This window comes from Hordeum vulgare, unplaced genomic scaffold, assembly GCF_904849725.1.
Source record: "Hordeum vulgare subsp. vulgare unplaced genomic scaffold, MorexV3_pseudomolecules_assembly, whole genome shotgun sequence".
NCBI classification, from domain to species: domain Eukaryota; kingdom Viridiplantae; phylum Streptophyta; class Magnoliopsida; order Poales; family Poaceae; genus Hordeum; species Hordeum vulgare.
Genome location: NW_025422495.1, coordinates 192,830 through 211,219, shown reverse-complemented (window position 1 = coordinate 211,219; position 18,390 = coordinate 192,830). Strand labels below are relative to the sequence as shown.

Below are 18,390 nucleotides of genomic sequence, written 5' to 3'. Positions count from 1 at the left end.
TGGACAGAACTTTGCACTAAACTATTTGGACATGCCTGGGAATGAAATGAACAGATGCATCTCGTAAAAACGGTGCAAAACCATATAAAGAACTTTGCAAACGGAGCTACGGATCAACGGGAATCAACGAAACACGATATGAAGCCCTACGTGAAAGATTCATCACCACACACACAATTGGCACGAATCTGGTGTTCCCAGGTTGCCAAGACATATATTAACCCAACATGAATGAAATGGAGCAAGGTAGAACACTCCAACAACAATTAAACGCAAACTTTGCACAAAATGTCAAAACTACGCAATCTGCCAGCTTCTGCATCTTAGCTGTTTGAGAGCAAAATGCAACATAGCTACAGGTCTTCAAACATGACAAATAATATATGGGGATGTTTCCAACCAAGAATACTACCATCTCCAGCAAGAATCACAGCAAAAGGAATTAAACTCTAGAAGATACAAGGCCACAAACTTTCCCAAAACCATCAGTTCTCAGGGACTTAGTGAAAATTCCTGCACCTGAGTTTCTGTTTCTGTTCTGAAGCTTTTTGACAGCAATCAAAACACAATCTACTGGACTCCAAATGACTTGAAAATTGACAGGAAGCTTCACAAACATACCAGGTTCAAAACACTAGCACTTAACTAAGTCCAGTTCCCAACATAATGACCAGCACAACCTTATTTATAGGGGAAGAAAATGTTTTCAGCATTCCAGACTTAGTGAAATTTTCAGAGTTCAAAAATCTGGAATTTTCCAGCCACATGCCCACTTTGTCTAGGCATAGTTTGCACACACATGTTCCCAAGAGGTGTTTGACACCACTATGGTGTTGAGCATAAACCCCTACTACTAACACACAAAATCCATGCCCTTGGGCTCCTTCTATACCATGGGAACAAGGCCCAAACTTTCAACAAAGTGCAAATGCAATCCATAAGGTATGCTCCTACAATGACAAGTACATAGGAGAGTTTCATGTGCACAATGACAAAGTGACATGGGGGTTTGAACCCCATGTATGTGTCATGCACATCAACAACTCCAACACACACAATTCCTCTCAAGCACTAGCATCAAGCTCACACATAAGAAATCTTTAAACTAACAAGAAAGTATGCACACCCCCCACATATGGGCATGTGATGGTGCACACTCTCACAAGCATCACTAGGATCTTCCTAGTCTTCATGTCACCAACAATATGCAAACCACCACAACAATCCACACCCTCACATGCTAACATAGATAGCTATCTAGAACCTCACTTCACCCCAAAACATGTGATGAGGGGGAGGCATCCACACCCCACTACCAATGCAAACAACTAAGACTACAAGATCCCTTAGCCCACATCAAGGTTCAAGAGTTTGGGGCTTTACAAGGGTAGCTAGTGCCTCTTATCACCTCAAGGCACACACACTCAAATGTCAAGGCATCTCACATGACCCATTTAACAAGGTTAGCTCCACTTCACTAAGGTGCACCCACCATAGACATCACAAGCATAGCAAGTTCATACACAAACACAAACTCTTATGCACAAAACACCCCTTGTGTGTGTGCCACCATGCACACACTCCATCACCAACCTACACCAAGCCTATCACAAGTACACACTATGCAGGAAAGGAGAAAACTAAATGCCAAGGAAGGGAAAAAAATACCACATACAAGTTAATAGGGAAGTTTAGCTACCAACTAGCAAGGAAGGAAGAAAAAAATAGCAAGGAAACAATGTTCAGACAAAAAAGGGGGAGGTGCTGGGGTCGAACCCCAGACCTGTTGGAGTGCAAACCGCATCCCTACCACTCTGCTAGGCTCTAGGTACTCGGCAAAGGAGGACCCAAGCAGAGGAACTACTAACTGCTCTGTCCTGCTGATAAAACAGGAAAAAGAAAACAAAAAGGGGGATGATTCTACTAGGATTCGATCCCTGCACCTGACGGAAGAACAACGCACTGCGTACCACTGTGCTACGACGCATTGTCTGACCGAGGAGGGAACTAAGGCAACCTGACATGCCTCGCTTTAGCCCGCTGGACTGCACCTGCGATCCGGTGACAGGGAGGTCACCGGAGCTGCATCTCTGTCCCGCCTCTACTACGCCTGCGGGAGAGGGAAAGGGCTCCTGCGCGGCTACCCTGTACCGCCCCTCATCGAACAAACTGCCCCTGCTACACACCACGCACACACACACTTCCTGACGCCCTCTCCTTGGAACAGAGAACGCCTCTACTACGCCTGCTAACTCACGGGGAAGGGAGGAGGCGGTCGTCACCTAGAACCGGAAGAGGGGGCGCCGGTCTGCGACGGGAGAGCGCCGGAGAGGAAGAAGGACGTCGGAGTAGCTGTTCCTGAACCGAAGAAACGCTGCAGGGGAAGGAGCATCGGGAACTCTCCGTAGACGTGGACGGATCCAGCGGAGTAGTCGGTCCCCGGGGCTCCTAGTGCCGAGAATGGATCGCGGGGATCCACCCCGAACTCCTGGACATGGCGACGGCGGCGATCGGAGGCGGAAGCGAGGCGTTCTCCGGCGAGGAGCTGCACCACTCGGACTACCCCTACAGGTTCCCTACTGTCGACGGGAGGTGAGAGATGGGAAGGAGAAGAGGTGGCGGCGGCGGACTGGGGAGAGGAGGAACCCTAGGAGGAGGGGGGAGGCACGGACGCCCGGGTTATAAGGGTCCCCCTCGACGTTGGCGCCCTCACGGCGTCAACAGGTGCACTCACGACCTGACGGAAAGCTGCAGAGGAAAGCTACGGCGTGAGAGGAGGATGGAGCTGATGTTCTGGGCCTCTACTCGCGAGGGAGGAGTAGATGGGCCACACCTTGCGCGGGAAGCAGCCCAACTTGGCGAGATATAAAGATTAAACCCCTCCCTAAGCAGTTTCCTTTAACAGGAATACAAGAGAAGAAAGAAATGCCCAAGGTTGTAAACACATGACAAAAAAAAACACAAGAAGCTCCCTGGACTTGGAAAATCTAACCTTACTTTATAAAAATCAGAACAAGAATTTAGGAGCAATTAGATATTTTACAAAACAGCAATATTTTGATCTGTTTTGTGATTATATATGCCCCTATAAACACCCCAACAAATCCAGCAACTTACATACTCATCCACCACAATTCTAGCTAAAACATGGGCATTATTTTTAAAGGAAAGAAAGAGGTGATTTTTTTATATAGGGAAGAAATAGAGGGGGGGGGGGAGAAGGTGGTTGGTTTTGAAAGGGAAACATATAAATGAGCACTTGCTAACACATGCTACACTCCACACAAGGCACACAACACATGACCACATGAAATATAACACCCACTACTCACCCCTAGTAAGAGCCTATGCAAGCATGATCCTGATATACAAACATAAGACATGGCAAGGGATGATATGTAGTGCATGCATGCAAGTGAAGTAAGCACTAGGGAACACACATGGAATCATGGCACAAAATAATAGCATCACAATCTCTGACAAGGTGGCCCCACAAGAAAGGTTACAAAAAGGGAAAGACCTACACTTGGGGCATTACAGTAAAGTACTGCTTGAGACAGGAATCCGGGACTAATTTATGTGGATTCTTCATTTGCGAGGATGATTCACCAGACGACCTCTAAGAACGGCAGATATTTTAAAGAACTTGATGTACCAAAACACAATAATATAGAACGACAGATATAATTTGTCATATATATATATATATATATATATATATATATATATATATAGAAACTCTATTCATCACCCAGGACGCAGAATAGTTTATTCTTCACCCGAGATAATCTTACGATCAATTTACAAATAAATTAAATTTTAAATACAAATAGTTACATTTATATTGAATCACTACGTAAAATTTGATAAAAGGAAAACAAAAATATAGATCACAAGACCAGAAAAAATTGAATTTATTGTATTTTTTGCACTAGTTTTGTATGTACGTAGTTTTATGTGACATAATTTTTTTTACATTGATTATATTATTTTATGGTCTCTTTTTACGTATAAAATAAGACAAAAATTATGAAACGTAAAATTACGGTGAATTGATGTTAAAATTGTTGGGGAACGTCGCATGGGAAACAAAAATTTTCCTACGCGCACGAAGACCTATCATGGTGATGTCCATCTACGAGAGGGGATGACTGATCTACGTACCCTTGTAGATCGTACAGCAGAAGCGTTAGTGAACGCGGTTGATGTAGTGGAACGTCCTCACGTCCCTCGATCCGCCCCGCGAACAATCCCGCGATCAGTCCCACGATCTAGTACCGAACGGACGGCACCTCCGCGTTCAGCACACGTACAGCTCGACGATGATCTCGGCCTTCTTGATCCAGCAAGAGAGACGGAGAGGTAGAAGAGTTCTCCGGCAGCGTGACGGCGCTCCGGAGGTTGGTGATGACCTTGTCTCAGCAGGGCTCCGCCCGAGCTCTGCAGAAACGCGATCTAGAGGAAAAACCGTGGAGGTATGTGGTCGGGCTGCCGTGGAAAAGTCGTCCCAAATAAGCCCTAAAACCTCCGTATATATAGGTGGGAGGGAGGGGACCTTGCCTTCGGGCTCAAGGAGCCCCAAGGGGGTCGGCCGAGTCCAAGGGGGAAGGCTCCCCCCCAAACCGAGTTGGACTTGGTTTGGTGGGTGGGAGTCCTTCCTTCCCTTCCCACCTCCTTTTTTCTTTTCTTTTCTCTTTGATTTTCTTTCCTAGGCGCATAGGGCCCTTTTGGGCTGTCCCACCAGCCCACTAAGGGATGGTGTGCCACCCTCAAGGTCTATGGGCTTCCCCAGGGTGGGTTGTCCCCCTCGGTGAACTCCCGGAACCCATTCGTCATTCCCGGTACATTCCCGGTAACTCCGAAAACCTTCCGGTAATCAAATGAGGTCATCCTATATATCAATCTTCGTTTCCGGACCATTTCGGAAACCCTCGTGACGTCCGTGATCTCATCCGGGACTCCGAACAACATTCGGTAACCAACCATATAACTCAAATACGCATAAAACAACGTCGAACCTTAAGTGTGCAGACCCTGCGGGTTCGAGAACTATGTAGACATGACCCGAGAGACTCCTCGGTCAATATCCAATAGCGGGACCTGGATGCCCATATTGGATCCTACATATTCTACGAAGATCTTATCGTTTGAACCTCAGTGGCAAGGATTCATATAATCCCGTATGTCATTCCCTTTGTCCTTCGGTATGTTACTTGCCCGAGATTCGATCGTCAGTATCCGCATACCTATTTCAATCTCGTTTACCGGCAAGTCTCTTTACTCGTTCCGCAATACAAGATCCCCCAACTTACACTAAGTTACATTGCTTGCAAGGCTTGTGTGTGATGTTGTATTACCGAGTGGGCCCCGAGATACCTCTCCGTCACACGGAGTGACAAATCCCAGTCTTGATCCATACTAACTCAACGAACACCTTCGGAGATACCTGTAGAGCATCTTTATAGTCACCCAGTTACGTTGCGACGTTTGATGCACGCAAAGCATTCCTCCGGTGTCAGTGAGTTATATGATCTCATGGTCATAGGAATAAATACTTGACACGCAGAAAACAGTAGCAACAAAATGACACGATCAACATGCTACGTCTATTAGTTTGGGTCTAGTCCATCACGTGATTCTCCTAATGACGTGATCCAGTTATCAAGCAACAACACTTTGTTCATAATCAGAAGACACTGACTATCTTTGATCAACTCGCTAGCCAACTAGAGGCTTGCTAGGGACGGTGTTTTGTCTATGTATCCACACATGTAAATGAGTCTTCATTCAATACAATTATAGCATGGATAATAAACGATTATCTTGATACAGGAATTATAATAATAACTATATTTATTATTGCCTCTAGGGCATAACTCCAACAGTCTCCCACTTGCACTAGAGTCAATAATCTAGCCCTCACATCATCATGTGAATTACATTGTAATAAATCTAACACCCATACAGTTCTGGTGTTGATCATGCTTTGGCCGTGGAAGAGGTTTAGTCAGCGGGTCTGCTACATTCAGATCCGTGTGCACTTTGCATATATTTACGTCTTCTCCCTCGACGTAGTCGCGGATGAGGTTGAAGCGTCGTTTGATGTGTCTGGTCTTCTTGTGAAACCGTGGTTCCTTTGCTAAGGCAATGGCACCCGTGTTGTCACAGAACAAGGTTATTGGATTCAGTGCGCTTGGTACCACTCCAAGATCCTCATGAACTGCTTCATCCAGACACCCTCCTTAGCCGCCTCCGAGGCAGCCATGTACTCCGCTTCACATGTAGAATCTGCTACGACGCTTTGCTTGGAACTGCACCAGCTTACCGCACCCCCATTAAAAATAAATACGTATCCGGTTTGCGACTTAGAGTCGTCCGGATCTGTGTCAAAGCTTGCATCGACGTAACCTTTTACGGCGAGCTCTTCGTCACCTCCATACACGAGAAACATATCCTTAGTCCTTTTCAGGTACTTCAGGATATTCTTGACCGCTGTCCAGTGATCCACTCCTGGATTACTCTAGAACCTACCTGCCATACTTATGGCCAGGCTAACATCCGGTCTTGTGCACAACATTGCATACATGATAGAACCTATGGCTGAAGCATAGGGGACGGAGCGCATATGCTCTCTATCTTCATCAGTTGCTGGGCACTGAGTCTTACTCAATCTCGTACCTTGTAAAACTGGCAAGAACCCTTTCTTGGACTGTTCCACTTTGAACCTCTTCAAAACTTTATCAAGGTATGTGCTTTGTGAAAGTCCTATCAGGCGTTTTGATCTATCCCTATAGATCTTAATGCCTAGAATGTAAGCAGCTTCTCCTAGGTCCTTCATAGAGAAACTCATATTCAAGTAATCCTTTATGCTCTCTAAAAACTCCACGTTGTTTCCAATCAGCAATATGTCATCCACATATAATATTAGAAACGCCACAGAGCTCCCACTCACTTTCTTGTAAATACAAGATTCTCCAACCACTTGTATAAACCCAAATGCTTTGATCACCTCATCAAAGCGTTTGTTCCAACTCCGAGATGCTTGCACCAGTCCATAAATGGATCGCTGGAGCTTGCACACCTTGTTAGCATTCTTATGATCGACAAAACCTTCGGGTTGTATCATATACAACTCTTCCTTAAGGAAACCGTTAAGGAACGCCGTTTTGACATCCATCTGCCAGATTTCATAATCGAAAAATGCAGCTATTGCTAACATGATTCTGACGGACTTAAGCATCGCTACGGGTGAGAATGTCTCATCGTAGTCAACTCCTTGAACTTGTGAAAAACCCTTTGCCACAAGTCGAGCTTTATAAACGGTCACATTGCCGTCAGCGTCCGTCTTCCTCTTAAAAATCCATTTGTTCTGAATAGCCTTGCGGCCCTCAGGTAGTACCTCCAAAGTCCACACTTTGTTCTCATACATGGATCCTATCTCGGACTTCATGGCTTCTAGCCATTTGTTGGAATCTGGGCCCACCATTGCTTCTTCATAATTTGCAGGTTCATTGTTGTCTAACAACATGATTGATAAGACAGGATTACCGTACCACTCTGGAGCAGCACGTGGTCTCGTCGACCTGCGTGGTTTGACAGAAACTTGAACCGGAGTTTCATGATCATCATCATTAACTTCCTCTTCAACCGGCGTCGCAACGACAGAGGTTTCCCCTTGCCCTGCGCCACCATCCAGAGGGATGAGAGGTTCGACAACCTCGTCAAGTTCTATCTTCCTCCCACTCAATTCTCTCGAGAGAAACTCCTTCTCGAGAAAAGCTCCGTTTTTAGCAACAAACACTTTGCCCTCGGATTTGAGATAGAAGGTGTACCCAACTGTCTCTTTTGGGTAACCTATGAAGACGCACTTTTCCGCTTTGGGTTCCAGCTTTTCAGGCTGAAGCTTTTTGACATAAGCATCACATCCCCAAACTTTAAGAAACGACAACTTTGGCCTTTTGCCATACCACAGTTCGTATGGTGTCGTCTCAACGGATTTTGATGGTGCCCTATTTAAAGTGAATGCAGCTGTTTCTAATGCATAACCCCAAAACGATAACGGCAAATCGGTAAGAGACATCATAGATCGCACCATCTCTAATAAAGTACGATTACGACGTTCGGACACACCATTACGCTGTGGTGTTCCAGGCGGTGTTAACTGTGAAACAATTCCACATTGTCTTAAGTGAGCACCAAACTCGAAACTCAGATAGTCACCCCCACGATCAGACCGTAGGAACTTGATCTTCTTGTTACGATGATTTTCAACTTCACTCTGAAATTGCTTGAACCTTTCAAATGTTTCAGACTTGTGCTTCATCAAGTAGACATAACCATATCTACTCAAATCGTCAGTGAAGGTGAGAAAATAACGATATCCGCCGCGTGCCTCCACGCTCATCGGACCACACACATCGGTATGTATGATTTCCAACAAGTCACTTGCACGCTCCATTGTTCCGGAGAACGGAGTCTTAGTCATCTTGCCCATGAGGCATGGTTCGCACGTGTCAAGTGAATCAAAGTCAAGTGACTCCAAAAGTCCATCAGCATGGAGTTTCTTCATGCGCTTTACACCAATATGACCTAAGCGGCAGTGCCACAAAAATATGGCGCTATCATTGTTAACTCTAACTCTTTTGGTCTCAATGTTATGTATATGCGTATCGCTATCAAGATTCAATATGAACAATCCTCTCACATTAGGTGCATGACCATAAAAGATGTTACTCATAGAAATAGAACAACCATTATTCTCTGACTTAAAAGAGTAACCGTCTCGCAATAAACAAGATCCAGATATAATGTTCATGCTCAACGCAGACACTAAATAACAATGATTTAAGTTCATCACTAATCCTGATGGCAACTGAAGTGAAACTGTGCCGACGGCGATTGCATCAACCTTGGAACCATTTCCTACGCGCATCGTCACTTCATCCTTTGCCAGCCTTCGTCTATTCCGCAGTTCCTGTTTCGAGTTGCAAATATGAGCAATAGAACCGGTATCGAATACCCAGGCACTACTACGAGAGCCGGTTAAGTACACATCAATAACATGTATATCAAATATACCTGATTTTTCTTTGGCCGCCTTCTTATCTGCCAGATACTTGGGGCAATTGCGCTTCCAGTGACCCATACCCTTGCAATAGTAACACTCCGTTTCAGGCTTAGGTCCAGCTTTGGGTTTCTTCGTCGGATTGGCAACAGGCTTGCCGCTCTTCTTTGAATTACCCTTCTTGCCTTTGCCGTTTCTCTTGAAACTAGTGGTCTTATTCACCATCAACACTTGATGCTCTTTATGGAGTTCAGACTCTGCGACTTTCAGCATCGCAAACAACTCGCCGAGAGACTTGTTCATCCCTTGCATGTTGTAGTTCAACACAAAGCCTTTATAGCTTGGCGGCAGTGATTGAAGGATTCTGTCAATGATAGCCTCTTGCGGGAGTTCAATACCCAGCTCAGCTAGACGGTTTGAGTATCCAGACATTTTGAGCACATGTTCACTGACAGACGAGTTCTCCTCCATCTTGCAAGCATAGAATTTATCGGAGGTTTCATACCTCTCGACCCGGGCGTTCTTCTGAAAGATAAACTTCAACTCCTGGAACATCTCAAATGTTCCATGACGCTCAAAGCGACGTTGAAGTCCCGGTTCTAAGCCATACAAGACTGCACATTGAACTATTGAGTAGTCCTCCTTACGTGCCAACCAAGCGTTCTTAACATCCTGATCAGCCGTAGCGGGTGGTTCATCTCCTAGCGCAACATTAAGGACATAATCCTTCTTCCCAGCTTGTAAGATTAGCTTAAGATTACGAGCCCAGTCTACAAAGTTGCTTCCATCATCTTTCAACTTAGCTTTCTCTAGGAACGTATTAAAATTCAGGATGACTGTAGCGTGAGCCATGATCTACAACACAAATATATTCAAAGTGGACTTAGACTATGATCAAGATAATTAGAGTTTAACTTAATCAAATTATTCGCTAAACTCCCACTCAAAAAGTACATCTCTCTAGTCATTTGAGTGGTTCATGATCCACTTACACTAGCTCAAGTCCGATCATCACGTGAGTTGAGTATAGTTTCAGTGGTAAGCATCCCTATGCTAATCATATCATCTATATGATTCATGATCGACCTTTCGGTCTCATGTGTTCCGAGGCCATGTCTGCACATGCTAGGCTCGTCAAGCTTAACCCGAGTGTTCCGCGTGCGCAACTGTTTTGCACCCGTTGTATGTAAACGTTGAGTCTATCACACCCGATCATCACGTGGTGTCTCGAAACGACGAACTGTAGCAACGGTGCACAGTCGGGGAGAACACAATTTCGTCTTGAAATTTTAGTGAGAGATCACCTCATAATGCTACCGTCGTTCTAAGCAAAATAAGGTGCATAAAAGGATTTACATCACATGCAATTCATAAGTGACATGATATGGCCATCATCACGTGCTTCTTGATCTCCATCACCAAAGCACCGACACGATCTTCTTGTCACCGGCGCCACACCATGATCTCCATCAACGTGTTGCCATCGGGGTTGTCGTGCTACTCATGCTATTACTACTAAAGCTACATCCTAGCAAAATAGTAAACGCATCTGCAAGCACAAACGTTAGTATAAAGACAACCCTATGACTCCTGCCGGTTTCCGTACCATCGACGTGCAAGTCGATATTTTCTATTACAACATGATCATCTCATACATCCAATATATCACATCACATCGTTGGCCATATCACATCACAAGCATACCCTGCAAAAACAAGTTAGACGTCCTGTAATTTTGTTGTTGCATGTTTTACGTGGTGACCATGGGTATCTAGTAGGATCGTATCTTACTTACGCAAACACCACAACGGAGATATATGAGTTGCTATTTAACCTCATCCAAGGACCTCCTCGGTCAAATCCGATTCAAGAAACCGACACTTGCCAGTCATCTTTGAGCAACGGGGTTATTCGTAGCGATGAAACCAGTCTCTCGTAAGCGTACGAGTAATGTCGGTCCAAGCCGCTTCAATCCAACAATACCGCGGAATCAAGAAAAGACTAAGGAGGGCAGCAAAACGCACATCACCGCCCACAAAAACTTTTGTGTTCTACTCGAGAAGACATCTACGCATGAACCTAGCTCATGATGCCACTGTTGGGGAACGTCGCATGGGAAACAAAAATTTTCCTACGCGCACGAAGACCTATCATGGTGATGTCCATATACGAGAGGGGATGAGTGATCTATGTACCCTTGTAGATCGTACAGCAGAAGCGTTAGTGAACGCGGTTGATGTAGTGGAACGTCCTCACGTCCCTCGATCCGCCCCGCGAACAATCCCGCGATCAGTCCCACGATCTAGTACCGAACGGACGGCACCTCCGCGTTCAGCACACGTACAGCTCGACGATGATCTCGGCCTTCTTGACCCAGCAAGAGAGACGGAGAGGTAGAAGAGTTCTCCGGCAGCGTGACGGTGCTCCGGAGGTTGGTGATGACCTTGTCTCAGCAGGGCTCCGCCCGAGCTCCGCAGAAACGCGATCTAGAGGAAAAACCGTGGAGGTATGTGGTCGGGCTGCCGTGGAAAAGTCGTCTCAAATCAGCCCTAAAACCTCCGTATATATAGGTGGGAGGGAGGGGACCTTGCCTTGGGGCTCAAGGAGCCCCAAGGGGGTCGGCCGAGTCCAAGGGGGAAGGCTCCCCCCAAACCGAGTTGGACTTGGTTTGGTGGGTGGGAGTCCTTCCTTCCCTTCCCACCTCCTTTTTTTTTCTTTTCTCTTTGATTTTCTTTCCTAGGCGCATAGGGCCCTTTTGGGCTGTCCCACCAGCCCACTAAGGGCTGGTGTGCCACCCTCAAGGCCTATGGGCTTCCCCAGGGTGGGTTGCCCCCCCCCCCCCGGTGAACTCCCGGAACCCATTCGTCATTCCCGGTACATTCCCGGTAACTCCGAAAATCTTCCGGTAATCAAATGAGGTCATCCTATATATCAATCTTCGTTTCCGGACCATTCCGGAAACCCTCGTGACGTCCGTGATCTCATCCGGGACTCCGAACAACATTCGGTAACCAACCACATAACTCAAATACGCATAAAACAACGTCGAACCTTAAGTGTGCAGACCCTGCGGGTTCGAGAACTATGTAGACATGACCCGAGAGACTCCTCAGTCAATATCCAATAGCGGGACCTGGATGCCCATATTGGATCCTACATATTCTACGAAGATCTTATCGTTTGAACCTCAGTGCCAAGGATTCATATAATCCCGTATGTCATTCCCTTTGTCCTTCGGTATGTTACTTGCCCGAGATTCGATCGTCAGTATCCGCATACCTATTTCAATCTCGTTTACCGGCAAGTCTCTTTACTCGTTCCGCAATACAAGATCCCGCAACTTACACTAAGTTACATTGCTTGCAAGGCTTGTGTGTGATGTTGTATTACCGAGTGGGCCCCGAGATACCTCTCCGTCACACGGAGTGACAAATCCCAGTCTTGATCCATACTAACTCAACTAACACCTTCGGAGATACCTGTAGAGCATCTTTATAGTCACCCAGTTACGTTGCGACGTTTGATACACACAAAGCATTCCTCCGGTGTCAGTGAGTTATATGATCTCATGGTCATAGGAATAAATACTTGACACGCAGAAAACAGTAGCAACAAAATGACACGATCAACATGCTACGTCTATTAGTTTGGGTCTAGTCCATCACGTGATTCTCCTAATGACGTGATCCAGTTATCAAGCAACAACACTTTGTTCATAATCAGAAGACACTGACTATCTTTGATCAACTCGCTAGCCAACTAGAGGCTTGCTAGGGACGGTGTTTTGTCTATGTATCCACACATGTAAATGAGTCTTCATTCAATACAATTATAGCATGGATAATAAACGATTATCTTGATACAGGAATTATAATAATAACTATATTTATTATTGCCTCTAGGGCATAATTCCAACAAAAATAGAGGGGGTGAAGAATAACTATTCCTCACCCAGGGTGACGAATAGCGCGACCCTGGATTGCATACGAGCAATTCAAGAGGAATTGACGGGATTCTTTATTGAGCATGTCATACCATCAGATGGAGAATATCATCAGGATTTCTTACCGATTTTGGTGGGCGATAGATATTAGCTAGTTAGGGATTGCAAGAGATATTATATATTGTATATATGTATGATCCTGTACTATATGTAGTAGCGTCGAGTTGTTTGACCAAGCACGGAGAAAGAGAGGTCATTTCACTCTATATATGTTCATGACGATGTTGTGTAATTAATGGTTCCTTCATTTACTTACTAGCTAACATCAAGTTCTCTCTATATGTAGTAGGTACCGTCGACCAAGCACGGAGAAAGAAATGTCACTTCTCTCTATATGTAGTAGCTATCTAACACAATATGAAACCCCTAATAAAACCCTCCAAAACCCCTACGCCCCCCTCATTTAAAAAAACAAAGAACCCAACGCCTACGAGCTGCTGACGCGTGACTGCCTTTGGGTCCCGGTTGGTGTTACCAACCGGGACTAAAGGTCCTCCTGCCTGGGCGCCTCGCAACGGCCGCGTGGAGATCCTTTGGGTCCGGTTCATAAGCCAATCGGGACTAAATGTTTGGGCCTTTAGTCCCGATTGTTTTGTCCCGGTTGAAGAACTGGGACTAAAGCCCCTCTGGAACCGAGACTAAATCCCAATTTTCTACTAGTGATATATCATATTTGATGCTTGATTATATACTGTTTCAATTTTTCATGATTTAACAGAAACGCTAAATAAGGTTTAGATCCGGTATAGCTCCGCTATAGCCTTTCATAGCTTCTGATCGAGTCGCTGCTAAATGGCATAGCCCACTATTTAAAGCATTGAAAATAATTGACCTGGCGTTATGGAAAATGCTTTTAGTTTGTCCTGTACAAAAAAAACTTCCACTTAATAGTTTATTTCAGTATTTTTCAGTCGGGCGTAGTTTAAATGATGTCCATTATAAATTGTAATCTGCAGGCACTTGGAACCAAGGGAAATATCAATGCATCTGCCCATTTAATCTGCACGTGGTTTGAAGATATTCTGGGGAGTTAGTTTCATATTAGGAGGGGTTTAGCGAAGTATTTCAACTAGAACTAGATAAAAATGAGGAATTAGATAAGCCTTAGTTTTTCATCTTTGCAAAACATGCCTTAGGTAATCTCAATATCTCAAATGAATGATATTTTCTTATTTTTCATTTTTTAGTCCCTGATATTTGTCATTTTCTCAAGGCACCAAATTCCATCTTACCATGACTAGGACAGGATTGGACCAGTACAGGATGCTATAGTAACACAATTGGACTCTTCTGTTAACCAAGAGGTCATCGGTCAAGAACATCACCATCACTTAGATGAGCCAGTAGGTGGTATGTATCCAACTTTAGTTGGCGGCTAGTAGCCAAGTCTCCTAGTCAGCAACATCACGTTCATGTAGAGGCACTAGTTGGCATGTAATGTCCATTCTTTGGAGTTCTATTTTTAACTCTGGCAGCCACTCACTTATTCAGCCATTCATCTGCACGTCTGTGCTTCTTTGTACAAGTCTGCCATGGCGATGCCCACTACCCTCAAGGTCTTAACTATCTTGTATGTGCTTGTACTTCTTGTTGCATATCAGGTTGAAGGGCGAAATCATCGGCCTGATTGTCCTACTTTCTCATGCGGCCCACTTGGATACGTATCATCCCCATTTCGTCAGGCAAGTGATCCACCTGGGTGTGGTCATCAATCGTACGAGCTAGTTTGCAGTGATACTAAGGCTACAATTCACATCGACAATGCAACATACTATGTGTCTGGGATCAACTACAGTGATTCTACCTTCTGGATCGTCGATGCCGACATAGATTTATACAACAGCTGCCCTCTACCGCGGTGGAATTATGATCAGCATCCAGCTGCTGGTTTCACGCTGAGAAACCGGCAACACGACACTCATCACGCCATCAAAGTTGAATTGGCACCTGCAGCATATAATCAGGCTATATTTGTTAATTGTTCTCGGGAAGTGAAGGACAACGGTATGTACAGGCCTGTTGCTTGCTTGAGCACCAGCCATTCTTTTGTTTATGTGTTAATAACTGGTGGCCTAGGGAGAGGGAGTACTATGGCGAACCTTGAGCCTTGTTGCGGTTATTTGGCCATGACTCCATTAGGTGGCCAGGAAATTGGCATGAAGGGCACTGCACCGCTTGAGAATGCAAGCTATGCAGATGTCGTAAAATTCATGACACACGGCTTCCGCGTTAAATTTCCTTTCAGACTTCGCCAATCTGGAGACTTCTTGGGATGTCTGATGGATGATTTGGCGCCGTGAGTTTGAGATCTTGATACCTCGTACTTGTAAGCTCTGCTTTTGTTTTTGCACATGCACACCTGATCATTCTACATTTTCGTTTTTTTTTTGCAGCACATTCACTAAAGATTGGATTCTAACAATTCTTTCGATTGATGTAAGTTTCATGGGTTGCGCAGCTAAAGCAGTTCCAGAACCATTTGATATTTGCTTGTATATAATTATGGCGTCATTAGCATATGCCAGGCTTATTGCTGGTACGTGAGAATTACATATTCCAGTATGGTTTACTGCCTGTGTCTATAAATCAGATCACAAATAAACCTGTTTTGTTTTATGCAGTGTTCTGGAGGTTTGTATTGGTGCCCCTGGTCGTATTAATCTTCCTTGCCCACAAGTATTGGAAAACAAGGATCACGATGGATGCTGTTGAGAAGTTCCTCCAGATGCAGCAAATGATCGGCCCGTCAAGGTACGCCTATACAGACATCACCGCAGTCACCAGCCATTTCAGAGATAAGCTGGGTCAGGGAGGCTATGGCTCCGTGTACAAGGGTGTGCTGCTCCCAGGCAATGTCCATGTCGGGGTCAAGATGCTAGAGGGTAACTCCAACTGCAATGGAGAAGATTTCATTAGTGAGGTTTCAACCATTGGCAGGATCCACCATGTCAATGTGGTGCGTTTAGTTGGCTTCTGCTCGGAGGAAATGAGAAGGGCGCTTGTCTACGAGTACATGCCTCGAGGTTCTCTGGACAAATACATCTTCTCGGCTGAGAAGACTTTCTCCTGGGACAAGCTCAACGAGATCGCTTTGGGCATTGCGAGGGGTATCGACTACCTGCACCAGGGTTGCGAGATGCAGATTCTCCACTTTGACATCAAGCCGCACAACATCTTGCTAGACAGCAATTTCATCCCTAAAGTTGCTGATTTCGGTCTCGCTAAACTATACCCAAGGGACAAAAGTTTTGTGCCATCGAGAGCCCTACGGGGAACAATTGGGTACATAGCTCCTGAGATGATATCTCGTAGCTTTGGTGTCATATCGAGCAAGTCTGATGTTTATAGCTTTGGGATGCTCCTGCTAGAGATGGCCGGAGGAAGAAGGAATGCTGATCCAAATGCGGCAAACACGAGCCAAGCGTACTATCCGTCGTGGGTGTATGACAAACTAACTGCTCCAGTGGTGGATGCGATATGTCCAGTTGCTAGCATGCATGAATTAGAGAGGAAGCTGTGCATCGTTGGATTATGGTGCATTCAGATGAAGTCACATGACAGGCCAACGATGAGCGAGGTCATAGACATGTTGGAAGGTGGCTTTGATGGCCTGCAGATGCCTTCCAGGCCATTCTTCTGCGACGACGATCACACCGCTGTCCCGGATTCTTACCCTTTGTTGTCCGAGCTGACAGAGATCTCAGAGGAGGATAATGAGTAGCATATGTGTGTGTGTGTGTGTGATTTAATGTCTCAAGTCTTACGAAATAACCTACTATTATGTTTTCCCAGACATGTGAAGTTTTATGTGGAAAGATGTAATAATATTTAGCAGTTAGAGGATGTAGATCTCCAACTGTTAATTGAAACGTATTTATCTTCTTGAAAGACACACACAAAAAGCATGATGTAAAAAATGCAGAGTACTCTGTTTTCTTCAGCTGCTGATGATGCTCGAAATTTTTGGAGTGGGTATGAACAGACCCAGCCTGTCCTGTATGAAGTATGAACCCTTGTGATTGATAAAGCTTGGGCTTAGTGTATGGAGATGATGATGATTGCAGAGGAATTCATGTCGACGATGGTGTTCACACTTTTATCTATTTTTCCTAAGGCTAAATTCTTGTAACCATGAATGTGAGTGTGTACCTGCAGTCTAGTGTTGCATATTTTTTTTTTGATAAAGGGCTTTTATTGTTGAGTTGTTACGTTCCTTGTGCATTACGCTGCCTTGTACTTATCCACTGTAACCACCATACCTGGTCCTGGGGATGACCGCGGCACCACCTCCTCCATATCCCTGCATGTAGGGATCGGTGGTGACCCTTGGCGTATATATGTGTAATCACTTGATGAGTAAAGTGTGTGCATTGTTTCACAATTCTTCTTGGTAATCAGAGCTACCGATCTATGTCTTCTCACCCCAACTCTCCACCTCCTGGCACTGCTGCCGCCGTAGCAGCCTCTGCCTCCCCGGAACGCCCCCACGCGACTCTCTCTCCCGATCTCACCTCTGCCCCACCCGTCCCCGGTGCCTTCTCCCTCTCTACTGCCCCGGCTGAGACCCTCCCTGCTCCACCACCCTCTCGCCTCCCTTCCAGCATCTCCGACGTCGTTGATTTCAAGCTGGCCCTTGATGGCACGAACTTCATCCGGTGGCGCAACTTCCTCAACCTCATCCTCGCCTGCTACCACGCCGAAAACCATGTCTAGGACGGTGCGGTCGACCGCCTCTCCAACCCACAGTGGCGCGACGACGACAACACAATCGTGCTGTGGTTCTTTGCCACAGTGGACGGGGCTCTCCTCGACATCGTCGCCCCGGCCGACTCCACCGCCTACACCATCTGGAAGCGCCTCTACGAGTTCTTCCTCGCGAACGAGGCGGAACTCGCGATGCATCTTGGATAGGAGTTCCGGGCGTGCGTTCGCGGCGACCTCTCCGTCAACGACTACTGTCGTCGTCTGCAGAACATCGCCGCCGCCCTCGCCGACGTCCGCGAACCCGTCTCTGATCGTACCTTGACGCTGCAGATGCTCGATGGCATCGGGAAAAAGTTCGAGCTTCAGGCCGCCATCATCCAGTCCACTGTGCCTCTTCCCTCCTTCGCCCAGGCCCGCTCGCGCCTCGCCCTTTTGGAGCTCACCCTAGACAAGCGGGCGCGCGCTGAGGGCGCGCACGTGATGGCTGTCCATGATGAGCGCGGCGGCGGATGCGGCGACCGCGGGGATCGTGGCGATCGTGGTCGTGGCGGTGGCAACCCTCCTGGCGGTGGGCGCGGCGGCGACAACCAAGGCGGCGCTCCCTACGCCGGTCGCGGTG

At 46.1% G+C, this 18,390-nt stretch overlaps 1 pseudogene; it reads left to right on the top strand.

The window, feature by feature from the left end:
- Nucleotides 1-14,599: 14,599 nt before the first annotated feature.
- LOC123417899 lies at nucleotides 14,600-16,522 on the top strand (annotated as a pseudogene).
- Nucleotides 16,523-18,390: the final 1,868 nt, after the last annotated feature.